The sequence below is a fragment of the Hesperophylax consimilis genome, chromosome 1 (genome assembly GCF_061612785.1).
Source record: "Hesperophylax consimilis isolate HC1 chromosome 1, BYU_Hcon_1.0, whole genome shotgun sequence".
NCBI lineage: Eukaryota > Metazoa > Arthropoda > Insecta > Trichoptera > Limnephilidae > Hesperophylax > Hesperophylax consimilis.
The window spans coordinates 7,565,593-7,584,531 of record NC_142836.1 but is presented as its reverse complement, the minus strand read 5'-3'; the positions used below and the strand labels follow the sequence as shown (position 1 = coordinate 7,584,531).

General features: G+C 32.8%; 1 protein-coding gene across 2 annotated transcripts in view; it reads right to left on the bottom strand.

The window, feature by feature from the left end:
* LOC149426207 (uncharacterized) overlaps window positions 1–18,939 on the bottom strand; it is a 176,412-nt gene that overhangs the window by 76,566 nt on the left and 80,907 nt on the right. For both annotated transcript variants that reach the window (XM_089636009.1, XM_089636003.1), the window contains exon 3: window positions 6,312–6,385. The gene's annotated coding sequence lies outside the window, so the exon portion shown is untranslated. The remainder of the gene's footprint in view (window positions 1–6,311; window positions 6,386–18,939) is intronic.

The window sequence follows — 18,939 nt, the reverse complement described above, 5'->3', positions numbered from 1 at the left end:
TCGTAACTCATTGTGTAAATGAAATTGTGAAGTAAAAATAGTTGCATTGTCCAAGACACAACGGGCAAAAGAGGCTGTCAAAATATTATGCAAGAGTTCAACATTAGAGAGTTTTTGCTGTTTTAGCACAAAAATATTATGTTTTACAGTTTGGATACCATCAAGGGCTTTTATAAAGTCATTGATGATTAAAGGTCTCAATTGGTTTCTACCACCCATTATTGCCTTGCTGACAAATATATCAAGGGTTGCTTACAAGGGTTTTGAATGCAGCCTTCTGCAGAAGAAAAAATGCTTATTTATTTCCATAATTTACAAAAATCATCTGATTTTTTATTTTTCTTAGTTAGCCATTGATCCCTCAGTAATTGGTTGCTCTTATAATTCCTCATCTGTCGTCGTATAGAATAAAGCGTATCCGTAACCGGATATCTCAATACAATAACTTCTAAAAACACGTAAAAAAATTATATAAAGTCATGTAAAATGATGGAACAAAATTTACGCTAAATCGGTTACGTAGGTTATATGAATGGATTAGTTGTTTTCATGACTTTTGAGTTATAACGTACATTACGTTCGAATTTTCTGTAATTTTAAATTGTAAAAGAACTGTGTATAACTTTTGATCGGATTATTTTCGCAGGTTTACATACCTATCTTTCTGAAAACAGTTTGTAATTGTATATGATTGTGTCACTTAATATGTCTTTTCGTTTGCCGTACAAATCTTAATCAGATTATTTGAAAGGCTTCATCTCGAATCTCGCTACAGCTTTTGCATAAAGAATATTTAAATGTGCACTTCTTGGGAACTGTGACTTGACGTGAAGTGAACCACGGCTTGGGTGTAAAGGAACATGTTGTCAAGATCTGTCATAATTCACAAAGCCAGATAGGGAGGTCCTTTAGATTTATTCATTCAAGCAAGGTAGGTTTGCTTTAAGAACTTGATACGGTGGGAACGTCAAGTAAATTACTCAATATGTGACCTATTTTGATATGCATTTATTAAGAAATATTTCGTTACCAAGCAAAACAAGAACGATTTTAAGCAGAACGCACTACTTTATTGAAATAATATGGATATCTAAAATCTAAAAGTAAAATGCCGCCATTTCACCGACACCGTGTGTATTTTTTATTATTATTTAAGTTTAGGTACATAATATATTTTTGACTGAGCGTTGCGAAGTCCTGTTTTGACTCTTATAACTTAGAATTTTATTTGTCTGTAAATTTATTGTGTTTTCCGTATCCGGCCAATTATGTCAAGATGGTACCTTTTGATAGTACATTTTAATTCCGCCAGAGCGCATAAGCGTTGCGACTGTTACGAGTTATGAAATCGACATTACAGAACTACTAGTTAAATTTAACGTCACTAATTTGGTAGAAATATATATATTTTTATTTTTTATTTATTTTTATTTTTTTTTTTAAACATACAACAAACAATGTTGTATTCCCATGAGTTATTAAACTCATTAAGGGATCGCCAATCGGTAGTTTTGAAATAGAAGAGTAAAAAAAAAAAAAAGAGTTTTGTACAGAAAAATTAGATTAAAAATTAAAAATTAAAAATAACCAACCCAACCCAATGTGCAGACACAATGTATGAAGAAAACATTTCACAGAAGCAACATACAGACACAACATATGAAGAATCACTTTACAGATATGTCACAAAAAAAAATTGTCTTATAAGACTTTATGAATTATTATAATCATTCATTTGATTTATGTACTGTTGGTGTCAAAAAGTTGAAAAAGTATCCTCAATGATGGACTATATAAATGCATAAAAACAAAATCAGGAAAATACATTAAAAAGTACGGGGTCAAAAATAAACAGACCTAATACAAGATGTTTTACATTCAAAATACATGAGAAGATTAAAAAAGCTCATCATCTCTGGATGTACAAAGTTTGGTATTTGGAGATAATTAGGACGGCTATCAGAACAGAGTTTGCGCACACAGAAAATAGGCTTACATTGAAGGGTTTATTTATTTCTCTGATCATAAATCACAGTTATTTCTCTCTAGGTCTAGCCAAATCTGTATTTTAAATCCGAAGAACGCAAGTTCAAACTGAAAGCTTTACAACATTAAGGAGATATCGATAGTGCGTATCCATCTGTAATCTTAAAGTGGCCTCTTTCGAGAAATATATGAAGCGTGCTTTCTTTTACAAGCTGTCAGGATTTTTTTCCGAAACCGTAACACAATGCTTAAAAACCGCATTTTAAAACAATCCGCTATTTTTCGTAGGTACTTTATTGAGTCAGTCTAGATTGAAAGCGACCGGTTGCAAAACCCGAGAAAAATCTGAGTCGTTGAAAAATCCATGACTTATGCATGAGGTGATTTTTTAATCCAGATGAAACTGCCTGATTTTCTTGGAGGTTGCGGAGACTGCACAAGAGCGAACGTGATGATCGGACTTGCCTGATTGTCACCAAAATTGGTCAGCGATCCACTTGGCAAAGGTTCAGCCATAAATCCTTGTCATTGCAGAACACTTCAAAATAAGGGAAAACATCGCGGCGTCTCTATAAATGGGACTTTAACGCATAATGCGACGTGGCCCGGAGTAAGAAAACAGAGTTCTCGGAGAAATTACGTCAAAGTCAACTGCGGTGAAAGTGGGTGGTAAAAATAACTTTTCAAAAATATTAAATATTTTTCAAAGGACATTCCAATCAGCTTTTACTTTGAACGACACTAACTTCGGACGAATAAATCAGAGACCAGAGTGTTTATTCAAACAAATTTGAATTTGTTGTTTAGATCAATTTGGGAGGGGGGTATGGGTACCATTTGATGGATTATGGATAACCAACACCCTTGTATCACGGCACCCCAAGTGGTTCGCTACGTTTGGTGACTTATCAGGGGTGACCTAAGTACTTAGAGTGAGATTTGTCTAGGTCTTGTCTGAGGATACGTTTGTCCACCTAGTGCGTGGCGGGTCGGATCGGGAGACTGGTTGAGAGAGACCTAGCCGGACGCTCTCGACCCATCGCCTTGAACTGCAGTGCTAGGGATGGGTTCATACATCCATCACTTCTGGTCACATTGACCCTCAGAATCCAACACATTCCTCATACATTTTTCCTTCCCAGAACTTACTCTCCTTCCTTTCCCGAAAAGACTCTCCACAGATGACATAGGTCATGGGGGGGGGGAATTTTTTCCTCAGGGCTTCCTGTTTGGAGCTAATGTAAAAAAATATATAAATTTCGAATGTTCGTAGAAATTATGAAATGGAAACCTAATTTCTTGATTATGTCCATCGTTTGTACCCATTACATAATGTTTATTAAATAAATAAAAAATTTAAACACATTTCCAATTGATGTAATCAAACGCTCTAATAAATAAAGGTATCAAGTGTAATTTCACAGTCATTACCGCGTATTTTATCATTCTTGCTACATTTCCATTGCGTTTTTTTACCACTTAGCCATCCATCGTGTGACATTTCCAAAAGTCGATGACAAACCTTGGATTTAATGCTGCGTTTCAATCAATCAATAGTCATTATTATTTCATTATAATTTAGTTAACCTGCTTTACACGCATCGATAATTCACCCATAAACTGCGCAAGATTTACCACATTTATTTCTTAACGCATTATAACTATGTATTCTCCCTTCCTAAGCCAATGCTGAGGACACCATTTTCAGTAAAATTGTAATCCGTTTTTGAGTTATTATGCTGTGTTACGCTTCCTACTTCTTTAGTCAACATTTCCAACAGCGTTCAGTGTCCAAATTCTGGGCAGATTGTGTTACGATAATATGTAAGCCTAAGTTATATTGTGTTACAAGCATTACTTCTCTTGGGGCCGTTATATCAGTATAATGATTAATTAAATTAACGTGGTTTTTGGCGTTTAGTTTTGGTGTAGTCATCATGTACCGAATTCCGAAAATCAATCATGATAATACTTTTGGCCGTGAAAATCTCAAAACATATCCAGCATTTGGAGCGTCTATTGGTTTAGAATGATGAGGTAGAAAATCTCGGCCAAACATGTCAAAAATCAACAAACATACCGTTGTTCCTAAGGACCCTCAATCATATTCAAATTGATGTGATTTTACTGTTAACCAGTCAAAGTTTAGGTCCATTTTATGTTGCATTGTCCGCGTACTAGAGACCAATGTCTTAAAGTTATTCCGATCATGTTATTAGCCATTGGCTGGTTTAGTTCATTATGATGGAACAAATGAGTTTTGGCTGTAAAGCTTGACTGACATTGTAAACGAATATCCAATTTAGAGGGATGCCGCTTTGCAATGCTGTAGGTAGAGGCATTAAACAAGATGCGCAAGCATTTGAAAATCATCAATTTCATCATGAAAGATCACCAGCCTTTAAATTAATTACTAATGTGTATAGATGAGAGCGACATAAAAAATAGTATAAAATTGAACCCAATTGAAAATCACATGATGTGAGGATAACACGGTATCTTGGTTAAGGTATAAATCTTGTATTAAAATTAAAAAAATATATATTAAAACAATCATTATATTAAAAAAATCCATGTATTCAAAATATTAATGCATCATAAAAAAATGGTTTTTAAAAATATTTCTTCAATTGTCATTAGTTTTTATTAACGTTTTATGCATTGAATTCAATCAAACAGAACTATAAATAAATACAAATATTTTTGAAATTTTATCTATCCATTTCAAAATCACATAAATGCGTCGTTAAAACGATGATATTTTCTATCAAGATTCTATATATGCATGCTTTATGAACCCAGTGTTAAATTTGTATTAATTTGCATTAAAGTCTTACGAATAATGCGTTCAAAATAAGTAGGTGATATAAAATGTAGACACTCGTCCTTTCTAATTATTGTACATTTCATTAACATAAGAAATATGTATTTTCCTTATTTAAATCATTCATTTATATACTCTTCACTTATTTTTTTATTTATTTTATTACACTTATTTCACATTTTCCAGCTTTGCGAGAAAAAAAAACGAATAACAGGAGCTGATAATTTGCTGTACCAAAATACCAGTAATTGCAGAGAGCTAATTTCAATTCTACAATACCCCATTGAAATGCTGAACCAATCCCCAATATTGCACCAATATTCAGAAATTTACGTTTAAAAACGGTTTATTAATGTTAATTAACCAGTAATTTATTGTAATTCTTGAAATTTGGATCGACGCTTACAAGTGTGAAGTAAAACGAGCTTAAAAAATAAATGAGAAAGGAATGTTAATTTACCGTGAAAACTCTTTTTACTATCCTTTTCCGGTTACGATTTTGGGCAGTTTTATTTGCTGCAATGGATGGCGCCGGTTTGTCAATGGTTATTTTATTTTTACAAAATATCATCACTTTTGCCTTTCAGCATGACGGTGGTAAATTTACAAATTCTTTGCTCATGCGGTAAGTGCAAGATCACGAAGGCACAGACAAAAGAATGTTTGGTTAAATCTGTAAAAAAAAACTGCAATTTGGCGAAAATATCTTCTTCAGAGCAACTACCGCTACGCTCTTAATAAACATGTCCAATTTACAGCAAATACCTATAGTATAATATATTTTACTTCGGTAAAGTTTGGTTTCCGAATATCGTACTCATATTCGTATGTACCACTTACTCGCTGGAGTAATATTCTGGCATATTTTGCAATTTTGAAAAAATGTGACCTTGAGATCGCTTGTCATAAATGTGCCATATTTATAAAACTTAAAATATTTGACAAGCGGAGAAATCTAGGTGAATTTATTGGCTTTAAACCGCAGTAAGCAGTTTAACATGTGTCGATATTAATATTTTGAAGAATGGTAATATGGTAAATGTATATTTATCACAATTTTCCCTTTTTTTAAACAAAAATTAAGTTAATTGATAAAAAAATTTAATGTCACAAAGAACAAAAGATTTACTTAATTTTTTTATTTGAATGTGTAAGGAAATTTTCTGTTCACTAAGAATTGTACTTTTTCTTTTGTTTTATTTTTTTATTTAAAAAAAAAAAAGTTGAAATAGCTGAGTTTCTGTGAAAATAGTGTTATGTTACTATTCATTAAATCTAATCCAAACGCTGCCCAACCAGGTAGCGACATGGCTCCCCCGTTTTAAAACTGTATAGACAGGGGTAATCTTGTGAGGTGTCACATAAAAAGTTAAGTTTCAATTGTATTTTTAATTATACTAGTTTTCGCTTATGTTGAGGGGAAGGATTTAGTTGCTTAAAGTGCATTTAATGAAAACCAAATTTGCTAAATTATATGTTATGAATAGGGGTAGGTACTTACGTTTATTCCTTCCTGGGTAAGATTCTTGGTTTGTCTCATTTGGAGACGGTAACCGTCAACTGTACCAACACGGTCTGCAAAAAGAAAAAAAAAACAATGAATAACAAAGCAATAACCATCACTCGGCTGAGCCTCTCCTCAGGTTCCGATCAAGGGCAACAAACAATTTCCATCTTAAGCGGAACAATATATATTTATAATTTACAACAAATACCGCGAAGCCAGTTCAATAAAATAATCGGCAATAACAATAACATCGACCCATATAAGAATTTAAGTGGGTAAAGACTCGTTTGTACGACTGCAGATGCATTATGCATGGTCTTGCATGTTTTTATCCGAGAGCATACTGATACTGAGAAAAATGCAACTCTTTCTCAGTTTAAAGTGATCTAATTAATCATTTTCCTTCACGAAGAAATTATATATTTCTACAATGGATGATTTGCACATTTTTGAAAGAAAAAAACGTTGGCATACCAAAGAGCTACAAAAAGTATTTCACAAACTTTCTGATATAAAATTATATGATAATTTATTTTACATGACAACAAACAAGAGTCGTACTGCAACAACTTTTGGCACTCTCTAACACGGAATTCATAATACAGGATTATATATAAGATTTATGAAAGTGAGTTTATTTAAACTTTTATTAAAATTGGGATGATTGTGAGATTTTAATACTACTCTTCCATGAAAGTTTTAGCTTGTGGTTGGACTAGGAGTGTACAGTACTTTGTTGTAGTTATTTATGACTTATTAATAATATGGTAGGTGCATGTAATAATATATATGTAATATAAAATACACAAATAAAAGGTTTTCTCTTTTAATAAATTTTTATTATCTATATTGTAGATCATTCGATTACTAGAGACAGAGGATATACTTGAAAAATATAGTGACTTTTCTTACTAGACGTTTTGTGTATAACCACGAAACATTTGAAATTTTTGGAAGCAAAAAAAACATAGACCAATCAAAACTACGATGTAATTTATAAGGAGTTACACACTTTAACCAAATGAACGATTAAATACACATTACTCACGGATAAGTGTACACAATGTGAAAGTGTTTCCCCTCCGTCAATAGAATACAAGCGATTACATTACAAAATCATCTCCTTAAAGAGATCTAATGTTTACACATAAAAGGCAGTGTTTAAAATGCAATTATTCCTTCATAAAATCCAAACCCGCCCACAGGGGAGATGTGCAACAGAGTAATTGAATAATTCACTATTGGATGTGGGAGATTTTTCTATTGTATCGAAATAATTCAAAAATAATCTTTATAACTGACTCAGCATCTCAGCACCAAGTAACAATGGTTATTATTTAAAAACAGTATTGCCACATGAGCAATATTTACATGGAACGCGCATCATAATAACGTTCACAAATTATTAACAATACGTTCTTCTGAATAATGAATAACAATTACTTGAATGTGATGAAAAGGAATTTAAAATACTTAAATATGAATACCGCAATACTCCCTTATAACCAAAGCTAGTGAGACTATGGCATCCCCAATCGAGATATGTTGTGAGGTAAGACTGTAAGGTGTGGGTGGGGGAGAGGGTGAGGAATGTCAAGAAATTCTGAATGGTGGTCTTTCACCAAGGCTATACAGAGACGATTTACCTCTCTGGCATTTGCCTTAGTCGTGGTGAAGTAGTGCTGCAAAAACTCGCTAGACCAAAACATACGGGTGAAATATAATGGAACTGTGATATTAAAAAAAATGTTTCCTGTTTAGAATGCAGTTGGATTCAACCTAGTATATATCATCCAGCATATGTTTTACCTTCCCCAATATTTTTAAAGAATTCTGTCACCATTTCAAATAGGAACAACTCTATTTCATCCACTCTAGCTATTGTTTCGCATGTTATGCCAAGTTTGCAAAAAAATATTTAGCGATCGCTTGCAATAATGTGTCAAATTTATAGAACCTAAAAATATGATATAAACGGTGAAATCTAGGTGGATTCATTGGCTTTAAACCGCAGTAAGCAGTTTCAGATGTTTCCATGTTAATATTTTGAGAAATGGTTTTAATTAAATAATATGGTGAATATATATATACCTATGTGTATGACCGGTCGGTGGCTGAGTTGACTGAGCTGAGCTCAATCCTGTTTTAACTCGACCGTTTTGCATTTTATCTTTCTGTAAATGTGTTCGTTCCGTTTATGTTTCAATAAATAGTGGCCATTTTAAAGTTTCAGTAAAGGTAATTTTTATTAACGTGAAATTGTTTTGTTTTTACATATTTCCACACAAAAGTTTTGTTTTCTTCGTTTTATATTTTAACCGGTCAGTGGCTAGGTTGGCATCGCGTTTAGGTCCCACCCAGGTAGCGTGTTCACTTCCTTGGCTGGCTAAGTCCTCCATCACAACACAAGCAACATTTTGCGCTTAGTGTAGTAGTAGTAGGAGATTTTCAAATATTATCAGGTTATTCGTAACCCGGGAATGTAATATATACATTCTATTATATTTGTACAGCGCCCTTGAGGTGATTTTGTACAAAAACTGCGCTATACGAATCATCCAAATATTGTTATTATTATTTGTTTCGAGTTTTTTTTCGAAATCATTTTTCAACGTTTCCAAAAGCGTGCAAGCAGTTCTATTATGAATGTAGGTACACATTATAAGGTTTCATCTGCAAGAAAGTCAGTCTGCCTACACGTCAAATCTTACTACAGTGAAAAGGAGAAATTAAGGACTTTCAATTCATTACAACTGCTCCCAATATCCACATACGCCCAATTCGCATTAAATCGTAACAATTAGCTACAGAAATCTGGCGTCTTGTAATACGGCTACTCCTTCTTGTCCATTAGTCTTCTTAGCAATGTATGCAACGAACATATTTTTCCATGTTAAGTGTTTAAAAATAAGCGAGATTTCTCCTTAACGAAGAATAATTATAGTCCTGCCACTTCGACTTGGTTCACTTCACCTTATTTGCAGCCCGGAGTGACACGAGAGAGTCAAAACATTTTGCAATGCGAAATTGCTACAGTTAAAAAAAAGTAATCCAAATAATCATTCAAAATATGCGCCTTAAAAATTTAAAAATTGACTCGGTAACACTCAATCCGCACATCAATTTATGAAGTTCCTTTAAAGTGTTATAACAATATTGACAAATATTGCAATGTTCTTCTATCCAGATTTCTTTTTGTTTTTTAAACGAGCACTTTGGCAATGCATTTGTACATTTATTTGCATTGTTTTGTAAGAGATTGATGTCACACTATTGATTGTTGAATAGAAAAGTTTCACTTCGTAAAAAGAGAAGCCACGTGGCGGTTCGATGCGGCTGTACTTTTTGCATTAATTTATTGCGAGAACTTAATTTGCGACACACTAAGTGAGTTGATGGTTGACTAATGATTGTAATTGGATTTGAATTAGTATGAAGCACTGCAGGTTAGAACTCAAATTTAAAAAACACTTAATTCATCAACATAACAAACAACTTAAGTATCTACATCGAAAGATGAAGAGCAACTTTAACAACCTTAACCTTCAAGTAACAGGAAAATACATGTAATAGGAAGTTTGATACGTGTCACGATATATTAGGTATGTGACATTCTATTCGAATGTTCATACAATGGACTTAATTATGTATTTCCAGCAACACTGTTTAGTACTGACTTAAAAATAAAATAATAAACTCATCCATCATTGTGTTCACGAGTTGTCGACTTTTTGAGAAGTGACAAGCTTTATCTATATATGTATTGAAATAGTGTTGTGTATAATATAATGGGCCAGTAATTATTATGAATTATTACCAATACGAAAGCTCTATTGTTTCTCTTGTAATAAATCTACTCTGGAAGTAGCTGTATAATTACTTATTGTTTTTAATCCGAATATACAGCCTCCGTGGTTGGGGGGTAATGTTCTCGACTAGCAAGACGGAGGTCGAGGGCTCAAATCACACTGTGCGCAAGTAATTTTTGTTTTATTAATTTTTGTTATAACAAAATTTTCTCATTTGAAATAATATATTGTATTTTTACAATAAGTTATAGACTGGAAGATACTCTCAGTATCGCCCTGATGGAAAAAAAATGTGATGGTTATTTGAAATCTTGACTTCACCACCTTCCTCGTCTCAATCTCCTTCCCTTCCTCTCTACTTTCAGCTTCACAACTTACCCCATTTATGAATGCGTTGCTTGAAATTACTTTGGCCGTGTTTGGTGACCAGATCTGAATAGCCATGTACTTACCCACCTTCATCTTCCCATTCCCCCTACCTTCATCTCCACAACATACCCCAATTGGGGATGCGGTAGTCTTACTGTTCCAGACGGTTGGGAGCAGTTAGGACTCTTGTGTGGTTTCACGTAATATTTATTCCAAAAATACCTTGATAAATTTTGGAACTCATATATACTTATACTATATTTAACTTTAAACTCTTTCATCAAAGTTGCACACTTCCTTGTATGAGATATTTCGGCAAATGGCTTAATTTTTAAGAAGTTTTCTCAATTTATGGGTCATGATATATTGTTTTGAATTTATGGTTAAAAACTGCATTCAACTCGTCACTGCACCAAAGGCATTCAGGAACAAGGGCCATTCCTTATTTAGTAGTGCAGCGCATATGCGTTTCTGGGGCTGTCAATCAGACGCGGAATTCCTTAATGCACCTCGGATGTGATAAATGGTATTGTAATTTCATATTGAGCTTTATTTTCAGACGAGCCATCTATCAGAACGTTCTTGGATATAAAATTTGTGAAGTTAGTTCATATACTTAACTACAAGCACAGCTTTCTTCTTATACTTCTATCAAATAAAATGTTGTTAATTCTATGGTTCAATTAAAAATTAATAAGAATATTTCACAATTAGTGAATAATCTTTAGATATAAGTACGTTTCACTTAGTAGTAATATTATTTTTTTATTAACGTGTTAACACCGTTTTCACCTGTCGAAAGGAGAGCTAGCTATTCCTGCGATGTTTTTGCTTCAATTAATTACAATTAAATGTATATAATGAGATTGTTATGAGAATACTAATAAAATTATAAAAAAAAGATAATTACAATGATAATGATAGTAAAAAACGAAAAGATAAAATGGAATAGCAGAATCTGAGAAGAAACCGTGAAAGACTATTATGATTAGAACATAACAAAAGAAAACAAAACAAATAATAATTGGGAATTCGGTAGAGATAAAGTTTTAATTTATTTAAGCACCACAACATTTAGTAACTTGTAAAGTGATATTGTAATCAGCAAAAGACTAATCATTATTTCTTTTATTTGAAATATAACTATTAAAACCGATTAAAACATTCAATATTAAATTAATTCATTGCCAAAGTTCTGCATTTTTCCCCCCTTATTTATTATATCATACTATTACAATGGAATCCAACAATGAATCAACAATTTCATGAGTAGGTAGATATAGCCAAATCATTTTATAAAGGGTATGTTTGAATGTATTTGTGCACACTGCTATCGAACTTTAGGACGAGAGAATACCCTAAAATAAAGCCAGAATCTTAACGACGTAAGTGAAGCAGCCGTGCACAAATATATGCGACGTGCGGTTTTGATGTATTGAACAGACCTGTGGTTGAATTTTCTCTATCAAATAAAAAAAGTGGGAATCTTAACGGCATAAATGATAAAGTCGTGTAAATATAATATTTGACGCGCGGCCCGGCGTAATGTATCTACTGTCAACTTTGCCCTAGCAGGACTTGAAATTCGATCTTTCCATGTTTATTTAAAGTATTTCTGCTGAAAATATTATTAACATCTCCCTCTAGAAATATTTGAGATTTAAGTAATACGTTAATCAGAAATAATTAAAATGTGAGCGTCGAGCAAACCCCCGTTTTTAAAGTCTTACGTTCTCGTAATAAGCGATTCAATACGATAATGTCCTTTTTATGTGTTTTTGTTTCAATCGTCAGGTTGAAACAATTATAATTAAATAAAATTATAATTTGATACGTTCTGTACACGACAACACTAATTAAGGGTCCTTAAAAATAATTTACGTGTACATATATTATTATAATTGATTGCGTATTTCGCAAATAAAGAAGCAATGAAGTTAGCTCACGAGCAATGGTCCAACACCCACCACTAATCCACGAGCTCTGATCATCGGAGAGCGAATTCCAATGCATCATTACCGAGGCTGCGCAGAAAGGAGATACTCTCCGCTGATAAGGGATCATTAGCTCCAACGAGGAATGCCAGAGAGGCTGTGTGTTGTAATGATTTTTGACTCGGAAACCTACATTCTCATTTTTGATTGCTCTCCGTCGTTTGGGCTGGAGATCATTAATATTGTGATAAAACAAACAAGTCTAATACCTACTGAAGACAGTAATAATTATTGTTACTTGTTGCATAAGATTTTTGTATTACGCTGTGGTTATTGATACTTGTTATTGCATTGTTATATTCGAATAGGACCTGAGGCAATTTGTTGCAAACAGTGCGATTGCTAAGCACAATGTAAAAATAACATTTTTTGTTGATAACAAGCTATTTTTTTTTATTTAAAAATAAATATTCCTTAAGGGGTGACAATTCCGTGTCTTATTTCGAACAAAAAATAAGTTAGGTAAGTTTTTAGATTCTCACGGCCAAAAGCATTTTTGTTGTTTGTTTTTGGGGTGTTATGCCGTGTTGCGCTAACTCCTTCTTTAGCCGACATCTTCGGATCTACCGGATCTGCCCTGATGATGGACACTGCAACGCTGTCCGAAACGTCGGCTAAAGAAGGAGTTAGCGCAACACAGCATAACACCCCAAAAACAAAAACAAAAAAAATAAGTTAAATGAATACTCAAAGTTGGTTTGAAAATAAACACCTTAAGTTAATTTCTTGAATACGCTTTTTCGGTGCGTGTTTTGCACCATTGCTTTTGTGTTTTTTTATATTTTTTTTTGTATTAGGCAATTCACCAAGTGCAATTGATAATGTCACTATTGTAAGAGGTGATACTTATTGAAGAAAAAACATTTTTTTTCATCAAAGTTATTTTTGTTTTAATGTTAAACCCCACAAGAGTCCCAACTGCTCCAAACTGTTCCCAACTATGTTGAGCCAGTGAGAATATGGCATCCCCGATTTAAGTACGTTGTAAGGCTGAAGGTAGTGGGAAGGCGAAAAAAATGGAAAAAAGGAACGTGGAAAATTATTTGGCTATTTAAATCTGGTACCAAATTCGACTAAACCCATTTCAAGCAACGTTCAATTCTGTACAATTCAGAATTATACCAAGGCGATACTAAGAGTATCTTCCACTATGGAATGTGCCACTATTATACGATATATTATTTTCAATGAATAATTTGTGAAATAACAAAAATAAATTAAATAATATATATACCTGCGCACCTCAGGATTTAAACTCGCAACCTCCAACTTGCGGCCTTAACCCTCGACCGCGGAGGCCGCTAAATCAAAAAATGTGTTGAGCGTTACGTATATCTTAAATTAATTGTAAATTCATATCAAAAGTAAGATAGTAGTTTTAATTAATTAAAAATAAATCAATTTTATAGAGTCACTATTATTGAGAATGGAAATCAAAATTTGGCCATAACTAGAACATTTTATGTGTATCATTTTCAACAAAACCATCCGTTTAAAACGTGGTTGCGTTTATTTTTGGGATTGCATCTTTTCTTTAACCTCAAACAGTTAGGACTTCCCAACTCAACGGCGATGTCATTTTTTGTTGCAACTTATACAATGATCTGTAAATGGCCAGCGAAACGTTTTATTATCGCGAATCTGACGACGTTTGAATAAAGATACCTTTAAATGTTTTGTAAGTGGATGAGAAAAACCGACTAAAAACACAATTGCCAAAATGTGTAATCTCAAATTGCCGGCGAATATTTTAGTTCAATGTCGAAATTTAATTGAGTTCACCACCAGTTGAGAAAGATTCTCTTTTTGCAACAATGAAGCATCGATGCCGAGACCCCGAGTGGTCCAGTTTCCAGATGAAGGTTGCTCGCTGACCCGCTCGTCTCGATCTCTTTTCGTCATTTCAGATATATGTATAAATTTGGGCACTTGTACATTGCATACCTCTAGACAATGAAAATTGAAGCGGCAGTCAATGAATTGCCACATTCTAAATCAATCATTGTATTTAATTTAATTTAATAATATTTGAAAGATTTGCCAAGGGATGTTTGTTGCGTATCTACCATTGAACAATTTAAAAGATACCTACGAGAATTTAAATGAATTTAATGAACTTCTTGAACTCTGAACATTCATCACCAAACATATTAATATCGGTTCCCTTTGTGTCCTGTGAAACGGTGGTTCCATGAACTCGGATTTGCTTTGAAATTAAGTGTTGTTTTTAAGCTGATGTGCGAAGAATTCAGACAATCGGTAAAGTATATAATTATATAATAATATTTTATATATATATATATCTTATGATTGAGTTTTTAATAATTTTTTGTTTGGTTTTCGTGTTTACATTATATTTTTTTTTAATCACATTCAATGCCTGTAAAAATAATTTACAAAGAAAATGAGATATCTTAACTTAAGTAAAAATAGGTTCACTCATTTAACTACTGATTATTTTTGATTTAAAGAAAATGGTTACTAACTTTGAGATCGAAGGGAAAAATCACTAAGAATCTGCTGATGCTTGCTCTACCCACTTGCAGAATATAGCGTTTCTATGGAAAATTGGGAAAACTGAAATGCTTCTTGCAGTCACAAATCATAAATCTCACATTTACTCAACATCACAAATCTCAAAATTCTGGATTGCAGACGGTTTTTGTGTGACTTGTTCTTTATTTCCCAACGATGTTTAGCGACTCGGGCTGGCTATTGTTGCTGCCATCTTACCAAACTAATCTCGGGCATCGTGCGCATTGCCTGAATTTCTCAATACCTATAATAATTATAAAAGAAAAATCTCTGGCTTCTTGTTGTGATTTATGTGGTTTTCAGGCAAGTTTCCCAACCATTGGCAACTTATCAATTGGCTCTCCAAGGTGCTTTGGTCGTGCTCCCTACAAGGGAGATCTTGATTAAGGTATAAATTAAATTCTCTATAAATTAAATTATAATGAACAAATAGATTGAATAACAAAGTCATGGAAAAATTACTATCGGAGATCTTTTAGTTTCTGCCAAAGTGCCTATTTGCTTTTATTCAAGTTATTTAGTTCTGTTGTGTCCTGATTTGATCATTGCTTGGAAGGGGAACTCTGATGTAAGAAATATAACAAGATAAAAACAATTGAAATAACAGACCTGTCGTGCTTTTACAAAATATTAAACAATATAACGGAATCAGAATTAAAACAAATCTCAAAATAAGAACTAGACTACAAAGAAAATATGAATAATTGAGATTAGAAATATAAGTCCCTAGTTATTAATCTTTGTTGTAGGTCACTAGTAATAAGTTTATATTAACTGTAAGGAGTTATTATAAGACTAAGTGGTAGGGGATAGGTTATATACATTTATAAATTAAGATGTAAATCGTTATTATGGTGGCTATCTCATAGAAAAGCGAGAGTGTAGAACTGTAGCATTCATTATTATTATTTAAAAATGAAGAAGAGGATAATACGTGAGACAGAAAAAGACTCACAATAGATAATAAACACAGCTGGGAATCGAACTCAGGATCTCTTTCTCGTCGGGAAAACGCTTCTAACCACTTAACATTTTTTCTCAATTTGTCAAAAAAGTCTTAAAAAATAGTATCTTTATGACATCCTTATATTGCGAGTATTGTGAGAAATGGGAATATATGGAAAGCATTGTGACGCAGAAATTTGGTTTAATCAAATCTGTTTACGATCAAATAAAGTTTTAAATAAGAATATCTTCCCACTTGGGAACAACTGTTTTATAACAATGGTTTTATGAACGCGTCAATCACGTAGGCACTTCAATGTTATAATTTTAGATTCAAACCATCACATCAGAATATTGCCTGCATGCACTCAACGCATTAATCAAAAAAACATATCTAATGATTTTTAGTTGAAAAATTTAACCTTAACTAATCGACTCGCAACCCAACTGTCATAGTAAGAAATTAACTACTTATCAAGGTGAGATAGGGAGAGGATTGAATGCCACCAATATCAACCTTGGAACTTGGCACACTTCCTTGACATCCATATAAAATCGCATTATTATTCCATAGATATTGAAGAGCCTAACTGAAGTATCCAAACACTAAAGTCATGCATTTTAATGTTAGCACATAAGTCAATAGTGCTTATTAATAATATATTATATGCTCTCAGTCATCCCCTAAGGCATGACAACATGACAATCTAACAGTACTTGAACTGGTATCGCCGCGCCAAACATAAATAAAACATGAACTCTTATTTAATTTTCTAACCTGTGACCTTTCGGCCGTAATATGCAATGCGAGATTACCCAATTACCGAACTTGTGGTCACGAACAACACATCTCAATGCGTCCCGGTGGTTACATAATGACGGGCGCTGCACGTCGTGAATACGTTGAATGCTGAGCGTGCCCGTGCGGCCACGTGCCGAGAACAAAACACCACATGACGCGTGCCCGTGTGACGCGCCTTCGAGACGGTGACGGCGTTACCTACTGATGACGTTCCTCTATGCTAATCTCCTACAATATGTTAATGGCGATGTTACATTATGTAGCGCTATGCTAATTTTGACGCGTTTACAGTATTTGTATTACGTTTGACACTTGGATGTTTAATCCGAGATGACATTGTTTTAAGAGCAAGGTGATGATTGCATTGTAAAAAATATCTGAAAGGTTCGATGTTATTGTTTGAATAAGTTAGTTCATGAAGTATGTATTAATCTAATTTATTTTGTAGGCGTCTGCATTTTTTTTTATTATTTTTTTTTATTAGGTACAATATTTTTTACAATTCAAGTTTTCCAGTAATGTAGGCCTCACTGGGTGGCTTGCCCGTGCTGAGGCCTTCATTTTATAATATGAAAATATAAACTACATAGTACATTTAAAGAGAAAAATTATACATTTGAAATTAAAAATACATAATAATATATTTCAAATTTAAAAAAAAAACATTGAAAATAATCTTGTGTGTTTGTGAGTGATGTGTGTTTATAATGGTTTTGTGTGTTACGTGTAGGTTTTATTTTTATTTTTTACTCTATGAAATTTTGGTAATATTGTCTTTTTTGTTCTTTAATCCATTTTGTAATTTTGTGTGTGAATTTATTTTTACTTTCCTCAATTTCAATTTCAAGTTTTAAACTGTTGAAAGCTTTTATTGCATGGTATTGGTAGTGTCTTTGTCCAAAGCTTGAATTTACCGTCGGAGTTTTTATGTTTTCTTTGTACGTTTGTCTAACTGGTCTGTTAGTGTTATTTTGTGTATGTTGAAATTTTTTTTTTGTCAAAAATGTAGTTTAGTAGTGTTTTAACGTATAATTGGCGTATATCTAGTACGTCACAGCTGTTGAATATTTGGTCTGTATCAGTCAGTATATGTTTTTTTAGTATTACCTTTAAGATCGTTTTCTGTGCGGTTTCTATGTAATTGATAGCCGAGTTTTTTTGCTCCTGCCCAAGCAATAATTCCATATTCTATTATTGATTGGCAAAGTGCAAAAAATATTGTTTTCAATTGTTTTATTTTATATATGTTTCTGATGTTTAGGAAAATGTGTATTGTTTTGAGAAGTTTATTTGTGATTTGCTTGATGTGAGGTATCCATCTAAGGTTATAGTCAATTACGATTCCTAGATACTTTATTTGTTCTGTTTTTTTTAGAGAAGGGTAATCGCAGATGTTGGTGTTTAAAAATTCAAAAAACAAATGGTTTAAATAAGATTTTATTGGCTTGTTTTTTTAAAAAAAATTAATTGAATTATTTTAGGATGAGGTTTGTACTGTAGGAAATTGGTGTTTAAATTAATGTTCGTCTATTTTACCCTAGATTAACTTGAACTGATAAGATCTTTTTTTTATTTATTGTCAATTTTTTTGATACATACAGGTATATATATAATTATACAAAATATAAGGAGTAACAAAAAAATCCCACAAAGGCGAAGCCTGTGCGTGGGCATTATAAGGTGAAAATCGAAACAGTGGTGGTTATATTATCTATGGTTTAAATGAAAAAAGAGATATGAATAAAGAAAAAAAAACATATAGTACATTTGGTAATTTTAATAAAAAAACAGTTTAAAAGAAGTTAAACTTTTTTTTTTAAATTTAGATGGTAACATATTATCATATATAGGTATCATATTAGTATAACTTATAGAAAATCTTCTCTCACTATCTAAAATTCACCTTATTTCCATGTTGATTTCGATATCAATCGAACTGAACAACCTATTTAAATCTGGTAAGTGGCCGATTTAGCATCGAGTCTAATTCCCACCCAGGCGTCGTGAGTTCAATTCTTCGGCTGGCTAAGTCATCCATCAAGACGTGAACAAAAATTTTCAGCGGACTTGTGTTGGTATTAAAAGTTTTTCAAACAGTTTCAGGTTAATTCTTTAATTAATTAATTATTCTTTTCTTTTTTAAAGTCAGGTTGTGTTGACATGAAGCG